The sequence below is a fragment of the Anser anser genome (genome assembly GCF_964211835.1).
Source record: "Anser anser genome assembly, chromosome: 5".
Taxonomy (NCBI): Eukaryota; Metazoa; Chordata; class Aves; order Anseriformes; family Anatidae; genus Anser; species Anser anser.
Window position 1 is genome coordinate 46,738,102 of NC_139725.1, and position 21,390 is coordinate 46,759,491.

General features: G+C 34.7%; 1 long non-coding RNA gene across 1 annotated transcript; it reads right to left on the reverse strand.

The window, feature by feature from the left end:
- Positions 1–234: 234 nt before the first annotated feature.
- Positions 235–10,047, reverse strand: LOC310900565. The gene is made up of 3 exons (XR_014585221.1): positions 8,490–10,047; positions 7,262–7,325; positions 235–6,707 (listed from the first exon to the last, which is right to left on the reverse strand). It is a non-coding gene; the product is annotated as an uncharacterized lncRNA (long non-coding RNA).
- Positions 10,048–21,390: the final 11,343 nt, after the last annotated feature.

Here is a 21,390-nt window from a genome sequence, read left to right on the forward strand (position 1 = left end):
ATGACAAGTTGGTATACAGGTGTATCATAATAATCCAACTTATTCTATTACCATAAACCCATATATAACAGTCCACTGAAAGAGTCCTCTGAACAAAGACTGAAGAACAAAGGAGCTTCTAGTAACAACAGGAGTCATTTCCTTTGTGCTGAAGACTTGTATTTTCTCTTTAGTAGAATTGGATGTATCTTCTCATGGCTCAATATCTAGAACATGCAAAGAAGTCCAGTCCTATTTTGCTAGGAAAATGTTTGAATTTGAATTTAAATAGCAGCAGTCACATTGAAATGCCCTTATGAATGTCATAAAATAATTATAATAAAAAATACCATTGTATACAGTGGTGAGTTGAGAACAAAAGGAAACAAGATACAAAAGCTCATTTATAACCTGTGAAAAACGTTAAAACAATTTACGTTTCTAATTGTTCCATATTTGGAGTTGGCTTCCTTGGACATAAAAGCTCTAGGTTGCTGTCCAGACACATTGCTTGCTAAAAAATCCCTACCTGAATTCTATAATTTGAGGCTTAGACATTGCTCTTATCACTCATCAGAGACATTCAAAACAATTAAATTATTTCCAAGGAACCCTAGACAGACAAATACCAAGTTGTGGAGAATTGAGGGGGAAACTGTTGGAAAATTCCAGTGATTTATCATCAAGTTAATGGGCAAGGGATTTGATTGGCAGTATCCCCAAAAGGTGAGAAATGCAAGAGAAAGCAAATGTCATTGCGTGTTAAGTAACAAACGAGTGAAAGTTGTCATATCATAATTTTTCACAGGGATGGGTTTGGCTGCTGCTTGGCATCTGGTGTATAGTTAAATCTGCATGTTATTGTGTCTTAATCAGGCAAATCCGAGTGGAAATAAAAAAATAGAGATAAACCATTTCTAAATTCTTTAGAAGACTCATTTCACAGAGTTCTGTTTCTTCCTGAAGTGAAGAAGTCATATTCCCCACTTATTTCCTTGTCCTTACTGATTATTCCAGACCTTTGGATAACACTCAAAGCCACGCAGCTTATAAAATAGAAGTGGCATTACATATTACTCTGGGATGAAAAAAGTATATATATGATTAAAAAAAAAAAAAAAAAAGGAACCAAACAATGCTGAGACAATTATTTTACCCCAAGAAAATGAAACCAGGTAGAAAGAAGTAATTGCTTAGAAATTACTCATATTGACGTTGTATGCCAGGTATTCTCTGCAATCCTGAATCACACTTTCCATTCATTTTTGTGTTGGTACAGCTCTCAAAGAAAAATAATATTTCAATTTTCCATGCTATATTCAAAGTTCATATTGGAAACAAATGTGAACCCTCTTTAGAATAACAACCTTCTGTTACTTTTTCTATAAGCATTTTTTTTTCCTTTTCCCTTTTAAGTATGTAATTCCTTCTGTCTGGTTTTATTAAGTGTGTGAAAAGGTAGGCAGGCTGCCCAGGTTTTGGAAATTAAAGTTCTCTGAGTAGCTCAGGTGGTTGCATGAAATCCAGAAGCTGAACAGCTAATAAAGAAAGAACATATGACAGTATGATCCCACTTTATATAGGAAGAAAATGAGGACATCCTATCTACCGATGTCTCTGCAAACTCAGTTCTGAGGTCCACTTACCATGGTGGTAAAATAAGGAGGAAACTTCATGGCAAAAATTAGATAATCTGTTTAGCATGCAACAGAAAAAGGAAAAATCATACAAAAATCATAATACAGCCCTGTTTTCTAAAAATGAGTTTTCTTTGTATGACATTGGAAATATGAATTATGTACACACATAAATATGTCTACATATTTAACATCATGTTCAGTTTCTTTGCTGTTCCCAGATACTCTTAAAAATAAAATGGCGAATTAGATGAACGTTGACATAAAATCGAAAACGTTGGTGACAAAAATCAACAGACCAAACAGACAAAAACACCACCAAACTTCTTGTGCCAGGCAAAAGACATATATTATTTTGTGGTAATCAGCCAAAAACAGACCTGCAGTCTCTTCAGTCTACTGCAAACCTTTTGGAAGGAAGGTGATTTTATTTTATTAACTTACAATCATAGAATGGTTTGGATTGGAAGGGAGCATTCTTTTTGGGACCGTTCTAATACATCCATGTCCTTCTTGTGCTGGGGCTCCAGAGCTGAACACAGCTGGGGGTCTCACAAGAACAGAGTAAATATGAAGAGTCACCTCCCTTGACATGGTGGCCATGCTTCTTTTGATACAGCCCAGGATACAGTTGGCTTTCTGAGCTGCAAGCACATATTACCTGCTCATGTTGAGCTTCTCATCAACCACCACCTCCAAACCCTCTTCCTCAGGGCTGCTCTCAATCCATTTTCTGCCCAGCCTGTATTTGTACTTGGGACTGTCCTGACCCAGATGAAGGACCTTGCACTTGGCTGTGTTGAACTTTGTGAGGTTTTCCACAGGTTCGCTTCTCAAGCCTGTCAAGGGCCCTCTGGCTGCCATCCCTTCCCTCCAGCATGTCGGCCCCACCACACAGCTTGGCAACCTTGCTGAGGGTGCACTCAATCTGACTATCTGTGTCATCAACAAAGACGTTAAACAGTGCCAGTCCCAATACTGACCCCTGAGGAACACCACTCGTTACAGATTTCCATTGGGACATTGAGCCACTGACTGCAAGTCTTTGAGTGTGACCACCTAGTCAATTCCTCAATGCCAAGTGGTCCATCTGTCAAATCCACATTTCTCCAGTCCAGAGACAAGGATATCATGGGGAACAGTGTCAAATGCTTTGCACAAGTCCAGGTAGATGATGTCAGTTGCTCTTCCCTTATCCACCAACACTGTAACCTTATCATAGAATCACCAGATTTGTCAGGAATGATTTGCCCTTACTGAAACCATGTTGGCTGTCACCAGTCACTTCCTTATTTTCCATTTGCTTTAGCATAATTTCCAGAAGGATCTGCTCCATGATTTTGCCAGGCACAGAGATGAGACTGACTGCCCTGTAGTTTGCTGGGTCTTCTTTTTTCTCTTTTTAAAAATAGGGGTTACGTTTCCCCTCTAAAAATATATATATATATATTTCATTGTTTTATGTTATTTTATTTGAATAACATTCTTTGCTTCTTTATTTCGCTTAACAGAATCATAAATTCTAATAATGTTTAACATGTCAAAATTACAAAATGATTTTTTTAACAAACCACAAAAAAAAAAAAAGCAACACAGTTTAAATAAAACCAAATGCTTGTTCAAAAATAATGAAAAACTACCACTTTTTCAGTTCATATTGTTGGGTTACTCTGGTTATTTCTATCTGATATCCATATCTAAGTGGCTGGGCCATTCACATGTCCAGTTACAAAGTTCTCATAGCCTACATTCTGCTGTCATTCTTTCTTGACTTTTGAAGTCTAAACTGTGGCATTTTATTGGTTCCATCATTGAACTGCAGACCCGTCCTGTATTTTTACCATTTCTGTCACAGACTCAGTTAATGAAACCTATGAACAATGAAGATAATGGCAACATAGAATAGCAACACAACTATTTCATGTCATTGTTCATCATTCATCCTACTGAAGATTCTACATTTGAGTTATTTGCTTTTCAAAGATCCTAAAATCAATGAAAGGAATTTTAATTGGCTTCCTCCTCCATCCTTAACACCTTAATTCTATTTGTGATTCAAATAAAAGCTAGCACTATCACTTAACTTCATTTCTCTCCTTATCAAGGCATCCAGGTTCTGAGGTGATTATCCTTACGTAATCTTAATTCATGATATATGACAATGTAGATGTGGTGGATTATTATACAGGATGTACAAGTGATTGATACTTTGGTATTCATTACAGTCCTTCACTGAAACAGAATTGAGTGTTACATATCATCAGAGGAACAGCTGCAGAACTGACCCAAAGCTTCCCTAAGATATCATAACGCAGAATACCCATCAAAGTGGTGACTGAATCCAGTGGGAATGAAACATCACAAAAATTTTAACAACATCATTCAAAGACAATTTTTTAATAGTAAGGGCTCTATGCAATTCAGTGTGTTTGTTCTTATGTATTATGTATAGTTCCATAAGGCATATTGATAATTTGTAAAGACATACCTATTCATGTACGTACTTACTAGTCTGATTCTAATGAAAGACGATAAAACTGGAAACAGATGTTTTTTGAAAACCTCATCCATGCACTTACAAAATTATTTCAGAAAACAAAACAATATAATCTCTTTATTGATTAGTACCTCTGAACAAGACTCATACATTCCACAGATTGTGAATTCTTGAGGCATTTAATAGATGTCGTGAATTCTTGAGGCATTTAATAGATGTCTTTATGTCCAGATATCCAGAACTAAAATTAAAAACTTCACTAAGTAACAGTAAGACGATAACAGTAAGTAAATAATAAAAGTTTTCACATAACTAGAAGTTTCATACTGATTTCTGAGAGAAATATTACAAAAGTTGTTAAAGACCTGAGAGTCATGGAAGAGAGCAACCTACCCCTGTCAAATCTGAAGTTTCAGCAAGGCTAGTGATAAGTTTGGATTGAATTTGAAATTACTTTTGGTAGAATCATAATTTTTATGTCTAACAGAAATGTCGCAACAGTTCATTTTGACATTTCCTCAACAAAGTGTATTGACATTTTTGAGACATTATGATTTTAAAGTCTTGTAAAGACAGACAAGGCCAACCAAAGGCAAGATTCACAAACCAACTGGATGAATTAGCCCTTTTTCTATCCAAATATCCATATCATTAAAGCCATGAGATACATAATGAGGTGGCTGGATGACTTTTTAAAAGATCCTCTCATCTATAAAGGAACATCATGAGTAAAAGTCCAAATATATAGGTTGAAAATCATTACTGGAAAATGATGCTGGAATCTCACAGAAGCAAATGACCTAATACTGAGTAGGAGATGTTACACAGGCTGAGAGTTTATCATTAAGGGTTTTGAAAAGCAAAGAAAAATAGACTGTGTTGGTGTGATAGCAAAATAGCAGCCAAGAGACAAGGTGTGACACAGTTAAAACAGGAAGCAAAGATAATTGTCTTTGCAGCAGCCTTTGGATGGAATAATTGTCAATTATATCAGTAGACACATACAACCAAAGATTCAACTGTAAAATGACAGTGATAAGTCATAACTAGTAGAGGTGTGTATTTTCTTAATAAAAAGAAGTTTGGTATGGACTGAGAATCATACACGTGCAACATAATTGCACAATTGCATATGTTTTCTTCTATTATCAGTGACAGAAAACTCTTTTCCATCCTTCCATCTTTTTCAGTGCTAAATTTAAATTTTACTTCCAGTAAAACTTTGTGAAAGTGTTTTGAGATGAAATGCCAAAACATGCAATATATGCTAAATTTCAGTATCCGTTTTCATTAATACCTGCTAATCTGGTTTTAAAATATGTCAGAATTGCAGAAGGTTGGACTGGGATGAAATTACATGCCTTCTAAGTTTGGGGTATTTAAACTTAGTCATGTGGTTTGAGGCATTATGTAAAGCCCTAGTGAAATTCAGACACAAGATTTTGTCTAAACTTAATTTCCAGCCCTTGTATCTACTTTCCTTGCTTGAGATCAAGTTAGGTAGAAATTTCCATTTCAGCATCAACAGTGTAGTTAATATGACCAGTTTATGCCATAATAATAATATAACTTCTCTCCTCCAAAGAAAAACTGCAAGCTTAATATTCTTTATTTTCACAGAGGCAAACTTGACGATTTGCATGGAATTTCACTTACTGCTTTTGTTTGTTTAAGGTTCAAAGCTTGAAGCCAAACTCCAAGGTAGGAAATACCATATGAATCAAAACAAAAGGGAATTTTCATCCCTCCTGACAGAAAATGTTGGCTTTCTGGTCAGCTATAATTACAAGGCCTCAATCTTTTTCATTCCTATGAACTGGGAGTAGACAGAAAGATAAAGAAAGCTGACAACATAGATGTATTAAATATTGAATCAGCATGGAGTACATTCAGATAGAAGCTATTTTTATTCCAATAACAATCTTGAAAAGGTAGAATTTCCTGAAAACATTTTTATAACATTTCCTCATAGCAGTACCATGAAATGAGACAATTCTGTAATTGTAACAAGCTTATTACTTCTGTAAATCTCTTTGTTTTAACTCAAAGCAAGTAAAAATAGTAAATAGCACACAGAGATGTTCTATTCTATTTGAAGTCATGTGTAAAACTCACTGATCTCAGTAAATGAAAATAATCAAAAACCTTTCTCAATAAGCACAAGCTTTCATTATGAGCCCATTTTGTTAAGTCAATGTGACAATAAAAATTATGAATGGATAATAAAAGATATGGCAAAGCACACAAAAGTAGGCAGAACTCGTATCCAGCAAAACTAATCAATGTCTAACTATTCAGTAGATGAAGACTCAGCTCTTCAGTAAAAAATAAAAAAAAATAAGAAAATCAAAACAAAACTAAAAGCTCTTATAAATCCCATTAATAATACAACAGAGAAAACAGCTGATGGATTCCCTTGAAACCATATTAGAATGGGTCAACTCACTCTACTGAACAAGGCAAGAAAATAGTCACCAGCTGAGTAAAGCCAAGGGTTGACATAATGATGGATGACCAGATGGTCTTACCACAAAAAGAATAACTTGTCCTCAACAGTAGAACACAGTTCTCAAGAATAAATATATTGACCCAGCCTGCAAAAGAAAATGGAGAACAAGCCAGTTTAAATTGAAGGCCCCCACTATACATATATAAATATATATATATATATGTACTGATATATTCAGTAATTCTCTCTAAAGAGGAAAGAGAATGTGAATAAAAATGAGAGCCATGTAAGTGCTTTTGGAAACATCATTCCCCCCCCCCCCCCCCTTTTTTTTTTCCTCATAGATGTATTCATAAATATTCATTTATACCTTATATATTTTTTCTTACATTGACAAGTTTTGTACCAAACAATGTTCAAGCATCTATCTCCTCTTGAAACAAACATTTTTGTTCCAAATGCAGTTTTGATGCATTTTTATTTTCTTCTCTCAGGAATACACTGAGGAATACACTTTGGGGAAACAATTTTTCATTAAGAATATATGTATTCCTATTTTGTAGTGTAATATTCTATTTGTGGCAAAGAGATCATCTGAAGTTGATTTCTTAAATAAATGTTTTCTGCTCATTCCCAAGCCTGTTTTTCCATATATCAGTCCCACTCTAATAATTTTTGAAACTTTAATTCAGTCCTTACCAAACATACACGGGAATGGTTCCAGTCCTATGGATATTATGTTGCTTTTCAGTATAATTGGAATCTGTTAGATGGGTAAAGAAGATGAACACTTTTATTTGAGAAAAAAAAAAAAAGTAGTCTGAGTTCAGAAGATCTGCTTAGAATACTGTATTATCGAAAGCAACACCAGAATGATCTGCTTCTTTCCCAGATGATGATTTGAGGATGCAGAAGGTAAGTTAGAGTGCTGTTGGGAGAATTAATGGCCTTGTGGAAATGGGAGGATTTCAAATGGAGGGAATCAGAAGTTAGAATGGGTGAAGGCAATGAAAATGTCAAGTAGACTGTTTAAGTTATTGCAATAGAGAATTATATTAAAACAAAACAAAACAAAACACAAATTCTTAGAAAAGATTTAATTTATTCCTCTGCTCACAGCACATCTTGATCTTCATTATGTTCTTCAAAATTAAAAAAAAATAGAAAATAAAAATCTTTTGATGTAATTTGATCTATTTTCACATTTTTTTTCTGTTCTTTATGAGAATTGAGATGATCCTGAGACAAAAACAAAACTAAATATATATATATAATTTAAATAATTTCATGTAAAAAAGTTAACACTTTTCTCTCACCTTTTTTTTTTTTTTGGTCAAAATTCCTTTCTGAATTTAATTGTTTTGGACAGAATCCAATCTGAGCTTATGTCATCAGAACACATGTACCGTAACATTACACATATAAATGACTAAAAAGTCAAAGTGTCATCTTCAAAGAAAAACTGTATTAAAAAGAGTAACAGTAGGTTTCAAGTGTTAAATACATGCATATGTTCACATAAACATGCATACAATAGACAGGTTTAAAAAAAGCGTTGAGTCACTTTGCATGGCTATATAACTGTCTTCATTGGGTATAAGTTTGAAGCTTTTTTATACTATCTGGAATATACTTGTCATTTGAGGTTTTGCCAGGAATCATGAGAAAAGTTCACTAGAGTTCTCCCCCTTACCTTCTTGTATCAAACCACAATCTCTTTTTCTTTTCAGGTTCCCTGAAACTCCTGATCTCTCTCCTCTGTCAAATGTTGTTCTCTGTTACTTACTGATTTATTATTAGTATTATTATTTTTTTTTCACCAACAGACTCCATTCAGTTTCTTTCATTTACTACTTCTTATCTGCCTGCCTTTTTCTTGTGAGTATGCATTCTAACACATTATGTAGAGATAGAAACTGTGACTAACCTTCATCTCATAGGCTTCACTTAAAACCATCATCAGCATATTCATATTTACGAAAGAATGAAAAGAAAGTGAACCAGGGACTGCTGAGCATGTCTGAGAAGAGGAATTGGCAGCCAGAAGGGAGGATGAAGAGACTACAATAAATAACTTTTTTTTTTTTCCTTTTTTTCCTCTAAACAAAATCCCTCTGGCAGCCCAGGATGAGAAGAATGTTCTTTAATTAGCACAGAAGATGATTGCCTGCTCTAGTGAAGGGCAATTCGACACCATCCAGATAAGGTTTTGATTCCTCTCCCTGAAGCTACAGCAGGGAATTTGGATGCATCAGTCATAACTGGTGATGAAATAAAGCAGAGTATGTTACAGAAGTGAAAATTAGAAAAAGCTTTGTAGTACTTTCAACATGTGCTGAATGTATATTTTGTTTTCTAGGACACAACGGGAGAGAGTAATTAATTAGAACTGTAAGTACCAAATATATGGTAGCCCATCACTGAAATAGTTGCAACCATATCTTTTAATCAAAGACTTGAAGGTGGTTCTCAGGTCTTTCTGAGGCCAAGAATAGGTCTTTGCACTGCTAGAAACTAAAGACATTGAAGACAAATTCTCCAAAGAGAGGTAAAGCAAGTTTAGAAAACTAATTTATTAGTTAAATACTACTTATGCTCTGTGGCTGTATGATGAAGATGGCAATCTCCAAATAAATGGATCAAAAAAAAAAAAAAAAAAGCTTAGAGGCAGGTTACTCTGAAGTACTGCAAGTTTGCAAGTTTTCTCTGAACATTTCCTAAAATACACTTAGTATATAGACACAGTCAGTTGATATTAGAACGCAATGTAGATTTTAATTATATGAACCTAAAGCTACTATTTATATTATTCACAAAATATTTTTTTGTCATCTTTCTTGGAGACATTCTAGTACTTGCTTGTAAAGTTTTCTTAGAATTATCTGTAAGTGTCTTAAATTACTGTGGAGGAGTTGAATGCACTCAGCAAGATGTAGAACTCATACCCACTGTCCATGGTTTTAGTAAGGTACACATATTAAATCACAATAATTTAGAAGCCAGAAGATATTTCTGATAGGTTTCAGCTAACACAAGCTTGATTCCATGCCCATGTTTTTCTTCACTGAAGCAGTAAGCCACTGAACTTTGCTTGAACTCAGTGTCTCAGAACAGTGCAGTACATATTTGATGCAATACATCCTGTTCAGATTTAATTTGTATTTCTTTTAATTTTACAAAGTTTATTAACACTTACCACACAGCTAAGCAAGAAAGACTGTGTATACTGTTGTTTTATCCAGAATTTGAACTCTGTTAAGAAACATTCCAGAAGTTATCCGCACAAAATACTCTTCCACCTCCTAGCATTTTTTTTCCTACAAACTCTGAAAACCAAGACAAAGACTTCTAAAATGGAAATTTTGTGCTATGATCAATAATTCATGACTGAAAGGTTATTTCAATAGCAAGACTCATGACATTAGCAAGTGCTAATAATAGGTGCAGTATATTCCTGAGTGTATTACATTTGAATATAACTCTTCATTTAAAAATGAATCATATTTCTTAAGATCTTTTTAAGATCTTATTATTATTTTTTTTTTTTCAGAAAATGTATTTTCTGTTCTGATGAAATGATAAAAAGTACAAGGAAATTTGTTCTCGTAAGTATCAACTTTATACTTGAACTAACTGGCAAACTCATGCTGCAGTAGGTGTTGACAAACACAACAAATTTGTTATGCAAATTAAAATCATGTGACCTTCTTCCAATAATTGTATTTCAGGTCACTGAAATCATGCAAAATATGTTTTGCAGCTTTAATTGCACTCCACTTTCTTCTTCAATTTGTCGTATGCTGGAGTTGTACAGCATTTTCATCTGTCTGCTGTATTTAGTTTTGTTGTTAATTTCAGTGAAGTGGCTTCCAAAATAAGGTTCTATTCAAACATACAAAATGATGTAGCAAAATGGCATCCATGTTCATCTCAGAAACATACATATGGAAAAAAAAATAATCTTTGGTTATTGGTCATCACTTTTGATCAATACTTATGAAAGAACATTGCTTCATGCTTTTAGTACTACAGAGATCCAAAGTTCCAAAACCAAATACAGTCTGGATTCTCCCAAATGCTTATAAATTATGGAAGTGGGCAATAAAACAGCACTATCTGATGAGGTAAATCCATAGAGGAAAATATTTGAAAAAATGTTCTTGCTACTTTGATTGGAATGAAATGCTACTTTCCAGGAATGGAATTTTTTGTTTTGATTCTATATATTTAAAAAAAAAAAAAAAAAAAAAAAAAAGAGGTATGTCCTGACCACCAGGTGACACTATTTTTGCAATTGATACTTTTTTTTTTTTTCTTCTTCCCCTGTAGAAATATTTCTGGCAAATTACACTCTTTTGGAAGGCAGCAGACAGTCTGAGTTGGAAAACTAATCCATAAAAATAAACTCAGTCTGACCATTGTCTCTGCTTTTTCCTCTACTGTTCACAGAAGTTGGGAGGCACTAAGTATTTTCACAGAAGTGAAAAAATATAACAGTCAGCTCTTCAACACTTGTGATTAGCTCTTAAATTGTTATCAGAAAAAATAAAATCATTCCTTTCACCCAATTTTGTAGGTTATCGAAGTGCATAGTTAATCATTTCTGTATTATCATATTAATCTGATATGAACCAGTGAAATCCTGTTTCGTGCCTTGTATTTGTTACTTTCTGCCATACAGTATGAGCTGCAAAGATCAATGAATGGTACATGCTTGTAATCACTAAATGTGACTTTTAAATCTACTGAAAAACAATTCAGTCAAAGATGGTAGAAGCCTTTTAAAATCATGATTAGCCTGAGGGGATAAAGAAATTGTTGACACTGTGTCTGAAATTAAATCGGAGATTTTAAAAAGGTGAGTAAAATCAGTGTATGCCTCCTACCACATATTTACTAGAGAGGAAAAAAAAAAAAGTTTCTAATTTTCCAGACAGCGTTCTACTTTTAGGTTGTATATAAAAAATCTAGAGTCCTCTACATCTTAAAGCACAGATTCATAGATTTTAAGGTCAAAAAGAACTACCATGATCTTCTTATCTGACCTACAAAATAACTTAACCTATTAAAGTTCACCTCTCATTCCTGCAATAGAGTAATTATTCTTTCCTGTTCTATAAGTGAATGTCATTAAGCCAAATGTGAATTGCTTTGTTTGTCCTTGGAAAGACCCTCTAGAAAAGGTGTTACTATCCTGCTACAAACCAATTCAATTGATTAAATTCATCTGAGTTGCCTGCTTCCTCACAATGAGATCGCTTTCAGCCCTACTAGAGAATAGGAGCAAAAGGACTGCTTATACCCTAGAGGAGAAAGAAAGTCCATGCAAAATTGGAAGTTATCAGATTGCATCTATCTTATTTCCATCAGACTATCAGCTTGGTTTAGCAGAACCCTGAATCAGGCCTACAATGTTAGGATTTATCTTCATGTTTTGTGATAGTTTGATGATACTGGGCTAGGAAAAGTACATTTTTCTATTTTCAGATTGCTACTTACAGCAGTTATAGAACTCTATAATACCATCCCTAAGTTACACACATTTGCATACATGCAAATATATGTATAGTTTGGAATACATTGATATATTGGCAAAATGTGTGGTTTTTTTTGTTTGTTTTGGTTGGTTGTTTTTGTTGTTGTTGTTTGTTTGTTTGTTTGATTTGTTTTGCTTCTAAATAGTTTTAATGTCCTAAAACTTAAATATATAGAAGAGAGGACAGAAAGTCCTTGTTGTTACTACATTTATCTTTCTGGAGAAAAAAAAAAAAAGACTATTTAGGCAATTTACCATGTGCTTGGAATATTTGTTCCAGCAAAAACAAGAATCTCAGATTGCTAGAACACAAAGTATTTATAAAGGTTGTTGAATTTCCTCAAAGGTTGCTGAGCTTGCATGATGGGCTTGGAAATTAGGAAGGGCTCAATTTTCTTTTTAGAGATTTGAAATTTAACATTCCTGGGCTTACCGTTGAATACAATAATTTAATTTCTAATGCTACCTTTTAATAAGATGCTCTTGCATATATATTATTTCAAGCATGTGAAAGGTGTTACTGATGTCCATGAAAACCTCTGTGCCCTTAAATTCACATTTATGCCACACTGCTTTGCAGCACCAAACTAGATAATTTGGCACAGGATAAGAAGACAAAGGATGATACAGACACTTGACAAACTATTGATATGGCATGCTTATTTGTATGGCGTGTACGTAAACCCAACCACATTCTCTTCCATACACAAACACAGGGAATTTCCTATATCTGTTGGCAGTGGTGACTCTACTATAATCTCCTAGCTGAGCTTTCCCAAACAGGACTCTCCAAGGCTGGACACTTACACCATTACCTAACTTGGCCCTGATCCCAAACAACTCCCACGATGCCCTAGTTTCTGACTTAAAAAAAAAACAATAATAATAATAATAACAATAAAAATCTCTATAACATATTATTTTCCTTGACGATTTCTCTGTTGTATCGCAGGCAGATGGATATGAAAAATGGTAGCCAAATCACGTTAATTAGGGAAAAAAAGAGTGATTCTAAGAATCCTGATTCATCCTGTATGAACCATCTGTCTCCATGTGGATTTTCTACAGTCCTCTCCTTCATCCTGTAACTGGACTGGCCAACATATTCACCCAGTCAGTCCAAGAAGAACTTTAAGAGTTGTTTTGTACCTGTACTTAACAGCTTAAAATTTGTGGTGCTGAGAGCAATAAATAACCTTCATTTAATGTCTTTCTTTGCTCCACATGAGCTACAGTACCACAGAATGTTATCATACAGTTTTGTCTAATTTTAAGCTATCCATGTTTTCAGCAATTAATGAAAGAATTTATAGTTATGAAGAAGTAACGGTGATAAAAAAAAAAAATCCAATGAAAAACCTGTTGCAAGGACAAAGGACTATTACTTACTTTGGTCATTTTTGATTGCTGTATGCCACACAATCCATTTGCCTCACCCAGTAAATAATCTTTTTCACTCTGAATGACAATTACACTCCAGGTAGGTAAATACCAAATCATTTTGGAATTATAAGTGTTGGCTAAAGAAAACTGAATGATCAGATTAATATAATTTCCACAGTTACAGTTTATCATGGCTGAAGAATAAATAAATTAATGATCTTGTCACCAACCTGTCAGCTTTGCCCTCTTAGATGGTGAAGGGTGAAACAAATCATGCCAGTAAATACCTTGATTAAAATGAAAGCTCACAAAAATAAAATAGTTTTTGAAATCAGAGATATTTCTCCCAGTAACTAGCAATAACATTTTTATTATATTTATGTTATTTGCAATATTTAGTATTGCTCAAATTTATGTAAAGATTGATTAAACATGTGAATAACACCGATGCCTAATTTGATCCCATTTATTTATTTATGGGTAATTTACAGTTCCATAAAACCCTCATGTATTGCATGTAGCCACTTAAGAAAAGTACTTTGTATTGCAGTATGAATAGTACCAATAATTATATTGCACATCAAAAAAACTGAAAGGATGTTTCAGTAATCTGCAGTTAATAAAGATGAGCTTAATCCTTCAAATACACTGAAAATGAAGATGACTCTTCTGGTGTTCACAAAAACTTCAATATACATTTTTGTCTGTTCTATTAATATTTTTCTCACTTTGCTTGTGTCTTTGTCTGGAACACTTACTGAAATTAGAATAGGGTCTCTTATTCTATTTCTAAATAATAAAAATGTAGAGGTCTTGGGAAACTGTCTTCAATTTGAAAGATCCAAGCTGATTTCTACACAGAATTTTGAGAAAGTTAGGAATAAGTCCAAACTTGGGGTGCTTATCTCTATAGAGCTTCTGCTACTGGGTGCACATTGATGATACACCTTCAACTATGAAATTCAATATACTGGAAAACATACTTCTGAAACTTTTGTTTGTTTAAGTAGCCAAAATGTGCATTACTAATCTAATCTGCCTGTCAGAAGGTTCTGATAAATTCAAAAGGACCTGAAACATGTGCACAGCTGTCTACAGGCTGGCTACTCTTGCAAATTTTTGCTGAATCTTTTTGAAGTAAAAACCTTAAAAATACTGGAAATTGGAAAGGAAAAAAAAAAATCCTCACTTTGAAAGTACAGCATGAGGTTAGCTCATACCTCTAATAAGGTATGCTAAGGAGCATACTTCTAATTTTGGGGTGGTGTATATATTCTCTGGAAACACTGATATGACTTTTTAGTCATAATTTAGCTAAGCAAAATTAATACACTGAAGAGGCGTTAGATAAATTTTAGAAATTAGAAAAATTTTCATTTCAATTATGAAGTTTCTGAAAACTGTACCTTGTTACAGCAGCTAGGGAAAGTTATAGGAAAGTAGAATTTGAGTGAGTCCATGACAAAGTTAATTTTACATTTTCTCCTACACATATTGTTTATTGGAAAAAGATAGACTTGCCACTGTAACTCAGGTGACTTCTGTTTTTGTTCCTTATTATAAACTTCCTTTGTGACTTCAAGAGAGGACTTTGATTTCTTTGTGTATCACTTCTCTCTCTGCAAATGAGCATACTACAATTTCCTTTCCTCTAGCCATTGTCTACCTTATTTTTTCTTTTAACCTGGGAAATGTTTTGAACAGAGACTCTTACCTGCTTTATGAAAAGATACTTGTTTTTCACTTTGAACCTCAACCTTCCTTCAAAAAGAACAACAACAACCATAATATTAATAATATATCAGGATCTATTATCTTGGTCAGGAGCCAAAGAGGAAAAAGCCCTTTATTCAGTTTGATTATCTCCAGAAGAATTTCTCCCTGAATTAATTTTTAATAAATTCTGAGATATATATATATATATATATAAATATATATATAAATCATTTCCCTCGGGGATTTTTTTTTAAATGAAAAACAATCTGTTTTCTCCCCTTTTTTTATACATTAAAATAAATAAATAAATAAATAAAATAAAAATCCTGATGTCTTCAGTATCCAAGGTCCCATACAAGCGTGGATGGAATAGATATCCAGCTTTTAGGCTATTATTACATAAGCAAACAATCATTCAGCCTGAAGTATTCCACAGCAATTATTTCTTCTTATAATCCCTTCTAGAGAGCTTCTCTTTCTTTAACAACTTAATTCTTTACACTATTTCTTAGTTGGAAATACTTTTTGACCAACTTTAAAAAAAATAATAATCAAAAAAATTAGAAACCAAAATACTAGGCCATTGAACTACAGTGTTTAAAAATCTCTGAGTAACTAACTCCCTGGATTAAGGCAACAGTGCACAGCTAACAAAGGCCACAAAATAAAAACACATGACTATCTATGCTATGTTTCCCAGACACCCCTCTGAAGTTTTTAGTTGGTACTTAATTACTTCATTAATTGCTTTTTTGGGGGAGATGTTTTGTAGGCATTGAGGAGGACACACGTTCACCTGGGGGTTCCCCTGGGCTATCATGCTTGTTAGGAAGGTGGGTGGGCTTGTAAGGGCCTAACAGCAGGAGGCCCCACTCTGCAAGAGCAATTAGCAGCAGGCAGCCAGTTTTAGTTCTGGAAAAGAGCAGAGGAGGTGAGGATGCTGGCTCTAGGAGAGGAGGTGAGTGTTGTAGCTGACAGAGGATGGTGCAAGGGGCAGGGGACAGCGTGGAGCTGCTGAGCATGGTAGGCTCAGCCATGTGCCTGCGTGCTGAGGCTGGCTGGGGTCTGTTACTGGGGTCTGTTGCTGTGGGGCTATGTGGTGGCAGGGGGTTGGACTTGGGGAGGTGCCTGTGCATGCTTGCAGCCAGCAGGACAAAGGAAAATCTGCCAGCTTTAACTTTTTTTTTTTTTTGGGTGCATTTAGAAGGCTTGTTTCTATATTAATATTCATCTCTAATATCTACCAATAAAGGTATTTGCTCTACCTTCTGAATGCAATTTAATGTAGTGATAAATTTTTGCACTTTTGTATGATGTGCAAGGTTATACTGTGTTGCTTGGTGTACTTTGTTTTTACTTACAAGTAAGCAAGTTTTCTGGCCTGGTGTTTGTGCCCACAGTGATCTGAAGTAATTCCTGGAGCAAATTCTTGTGGGTAGCAGTAGGTTTACAAAGGCTGAACTATATTTAAACTGTGGTAGAACACTTCCTTTCTAATCTAAGTCAGTAAAATCATCTTTAGTTTAGCAATTGATATATATATATATATACATATATATTTATTGCTTTGAATCCTTTCTCTCTAAATGTTGTGGTCATTCACAGTTATGATGTCAGTAAGGTTATAATGACAATAATATTAGTAAAGAATCCTCCCTCCCTCCCACTTTTCATTTTTCCTCACTACTTTTTCTTTGAGTGATACATGTCTCAGCTTCTCTTTCCAAAGCTCCCTCCCTGCCTCTGGTTGGGCAGCATGGCTGTACTATGGGGCTGTTAATGAGAGAGTTTGCAGGGGCCTCCTGCTGTTTTGATAATGGAGAAGACTTGTTAGCATAGCTGTTTCTTGGAGAAATGCTGAGGATGATTTAGGGCCTGTGAAATATTCTCTGAACAGTCCCGTAACACAGGAGGATTGTGGTTTTTGACAGAACTGGTACTACACCACTGAGGTGGTGGGGAATTTTGCTACTGGTTAGGGAGAGAAAGCCTTGTATTTCCATGTGAAACAGTGGTCTATTCAGAAAAGTTCATGTTTGTTGTCTTTAACATATCTGCATCGTTGCCCCTTCATTAATTACATAAAATAAGATTTCCTTATTCTAGTACTTGCTTTAAGAGCAGTGCTATTTTTAATACAAATATAACTAATAAAATACAGAAAAACTACATAAAGCATTGAAGTACAATTACATGTATTGATTAAGATTAACTATTTTAATATTTATTCTCACAGACTGCAGTTTATGTGTATCAATATTGTGTACATTAAAAAAATTTTTTATACACAATGTTCAAATTACGTGTATATTAAAACAAATTTTAGCAAGATTTCAATGTTGGAATTAAGAGATCTGAAAGCAAGGAAGTCAGCTGTATTTACCTGGTGTGGATATCTATTTATTTTTATGAATATTTCCCTTCATATGCTTAAAATATAGCTATTTTTAATATATATATGTATATATATTTAAAGCACCTTTTCATGAGTAACATGTTTCAAGGACAATGAATCAAAATGAGACAGCTTGAGAAATTAGGTGAATTATTTTTTTTGGTGGTTAATTGAATTGTTATTGTGATATGCCTGAGACTGTTTTTCCTTTTTTTTTTTTTTCTCATATTATAAGCTAGACCAATAGTATAGATATTAAAGAAGGGCCATATGCATAGCTAAAACATATGCCACAGAGGGTTGCTTAAAAATGAAACGAGTACACCTGCTTACACATCCTTGCACCAGGCAAGTTGCAATGTAGCTAAAGCCATTAATTAAGGAGTTAGGTATGGACAATGGTTTCTACTGAAGGGAAGCATACAAAGTGTTCTCTCTGGATCAAAAGATGCAAGAATTTCAGATTCAATTGCCTTCTTATTAGCTTGGAAGCATGATCCGTGGGGTACAGCACTATTTACTAGCCTCCAGTTAGACTTTGTGCCACTGATCACCACCTTCTGGACCTAGATGTTTAGCCAGTTTTTAATTTACCTCACTGACTATTCATCCAACCTGTATTTCATCAGCTTCTCTATGAGGTTCTCATGGAAGAGAGGGGTAAAAGCCTTACTGAAGCTGACAATATCTGTTGCCCTCCCCTCATGTACCAGGCTGGTCATTTTACTGTAGAACTTTATCAGGTTGCTTAATCATGACTTCCCCTTGGTGAATCTTTGCTGGCCATGTCAGTTTCTCCTTGTTCATGTGCCTATAAATGATTTCCAGCATCGGCTGCTCTATCACCTGCCCATGGATCAAGGTGAGGCTGATGGCCTACTGTAGTTTCCTAGGTCTTCCTTCTTGCCCTATCTGAAGATAGGAGTGATACTTGCTTTCGTCCTCAGCAACCTCTCAATCACCACAGTCTTTCAAAGATTGAGGGTGACTATGCAATGAAAGCAGCCTTGGCACTTGTGGATGTATTCCCAGTGTCATTGCTGCAGTAGGCTTACATACCTATAGTTTTATACATTTTGATGTGAATTCCTCAGTCTTGCTTCAAACAAGGAAGTTATTTGGACATATCTTTCTTGTTACATGACTAAAGTAATTTTAAGATTGTGCAGGGGGCTTCACTTACACAATCCTGAGCCATTAAGCTACCATTGCACGACAGGCCATTCTTAGAAATGCTGAAGCCTGAAATCATTCATCTCTCCCAACTTCAGGTAGTCAGCTGAGGTTCTTAAAATTGTGATGGTTGTCACAGTTGTCTCTCTAGATAGTGGAAGAGGGGGGAACAAGCAACCAAAATCTGGATCATAATTTCTGCTATTTCTGTCTGTATCATAGAGTATTTGGGATGACCTGGTCTTAGTTACCAAAGGTGTACATCAACAGAATAGTGTGCTAATGCAGTTTTTGGTTGACTCTTTAGATCAAAAAGCAGAAATAGACTGAAGGAACACATGGGATGATTTTGTCCATTTTACCAAAGTTGGAATTCATATTTATTTTAATGAAAAATTTGTGGCTAATAACTTAATTAGTCAACAGAGACAAAGAAGTATCTTAAGATGGGATGGCTTACTTCATTGTTGATGGTTCACTGAAGTCCTGATGCTCTTCTATGAAAAGCAATGAATGCAATGTCCTTAATTTCAGTAGGAGCAAAATGAAGCTTTTAAATAGGGTGTGTGAGAGAGAGAGAAGGTGCAGGTGAAGAGGGCTTTTGCTCAGTCAGTGAGTTACATGCGCAAGCTCACAAACGTAACAATGAATGTAGGAAGCAAGAAACAGTGTAATGGTACTCTTACAAAAGAACAAAAATGAAAGGCTAAGAGTAATGCAATTTATCAGAGAAAGATATTAGATTCAGCAAGAAGAATATTTGAAATGTCACCCACTTCAGTTTAGGAAGAAAAAACAATGAGCAGATGGAAGACTTTTTTTTATGCACTACTTTCAAATAGCAAGGATATTGCTTTCTTTTCTCAATATTTATGGAAAATATACGTAGTCCTGACTGCAAAGGTGTAAGAATCTGAAAATATAATATAAACAATTCTGAGTCTGCTGTATCAGCAAGATGAAATATACATGTACACATGTGAATGCTCATCTTTTTAGGGTGTGTGATGTCTTTGGCATTACAGATATGACTTTGAATACAATTACAGGCTTCTGAAGTGTATTCAGAATGGCTACATCAGCATTCAGTGAAGTTCAAGGAAGAGGACTTTCTCAAAGTGTTTAATGTTGGAGAGCAACACATTTCATTCATGTGACGGGGAGTAAGGCATCGTTCTGTTAACGTGTAAAAGTGAGAAAAGTAACTTATGTTAATTAGTTTACACTGATGGGATGTGAACTCAGCTGAGAGAAAAACGTGACCATGGCATCAAAGAGCTGTTGTAACAAGACTCTTCAGATGGATGTGAAGCAAATGCAGCAGCTGAAACTGGAATTTAGAAACTTGACTGGGGGTCCTGGGACTTACTATTTGCCATCTTAGTTTCTTCTTAAAATCTTTCAATGGTACACTAAAAAATAAGATAGCTTTACTGGAAAAGTAGCCTATCAGTAGTTAATGACATGTAGTAGAAACTCAATTTAAAATAATACTCTTTGAAAAAGCTGCAACTGCAGGAAGGAAAGCATGAAATACAGGGAATCCAGTAAGGTTGTGTTTATGATACTTAGATTCTTGTAAAAATATGAAGTGTAAATCAAGCAAGGTGTGATAGGAATCTACCCCAAATTGAAAAGCTTATTTTAATTCTCTAAACTGAACTTGGTGGTGACATAAGTCCTATCTTAAATCAGAAGACATCTGGTTAGACAGCATCTGCAAAATCCAGATCTAATCCAGATATCCTAGCCCAATGGTCCCATCTGGACCTTAGCCAAGCTGGTCTGATCCCCTTACCTGATATGTCCACAGCCTTAGCCCAATGGCATCCCCTTAATGAGGGCGTAAAAAAAAAAAGTTCTATAACCAGCTGAGCCTGGTGTCCCATATTCTGACTTATCATAACAGCTATCTAATCAGTTTATTCTGAAAAGAACCCTAACACCGGTGAAGTCCTGGTATAATGAAACCCTGGACTATGTTTAGAATTATACTTCAATTTGTAAAGGGATTGAGTTTTAGCTAGAATCAGGCTGCATAAACCTCTAGTTTTTGGAATATTAAAAAAAAAAAGTGGAAAAGAATACATTGTGTTCTAATGCTGTTTTTACTTTTGTTGTTGTTGTTCTTACAACATCTTATCTATCTTATGTATCTTATGTATAGTTTTATTTTCCCTACTAAAAAACCATTTAATGTTTTAAGAAGGTCTAAGTCCATAAAGACCTTATTTTATGCCAATCTTTAGAGAGAATGACCAAAGCTAATTCCTCCTGGTATTTTCATCAGTGGCTTAGTTTTTGGTATATACTTTTCATTCTTATTTCTATACAGGTTTATTCAATCCTCACCTTTATCTTATTCAGGTATAAGCTCAGCCAACAGTTACCCTTTGAGAATTTACTTAGTGCGAGGCTTCTTTGCGTCATATGTCATGTAGAATCCTGAATTAATGCTGTTGGCATACTTCAAAACTAACTAGATTTTTTTTAAGTAAGAGAAGCTGACCTTTGTGTTGTTATGCTTTCTCTTCCCTGACACAGTGTCAGAAAGATTTCCACCCCCCCTCCAAAAGGAGGAAAAAAAAAAAAAACACAAAACACAACCCCCAGAAAGAAAAACCC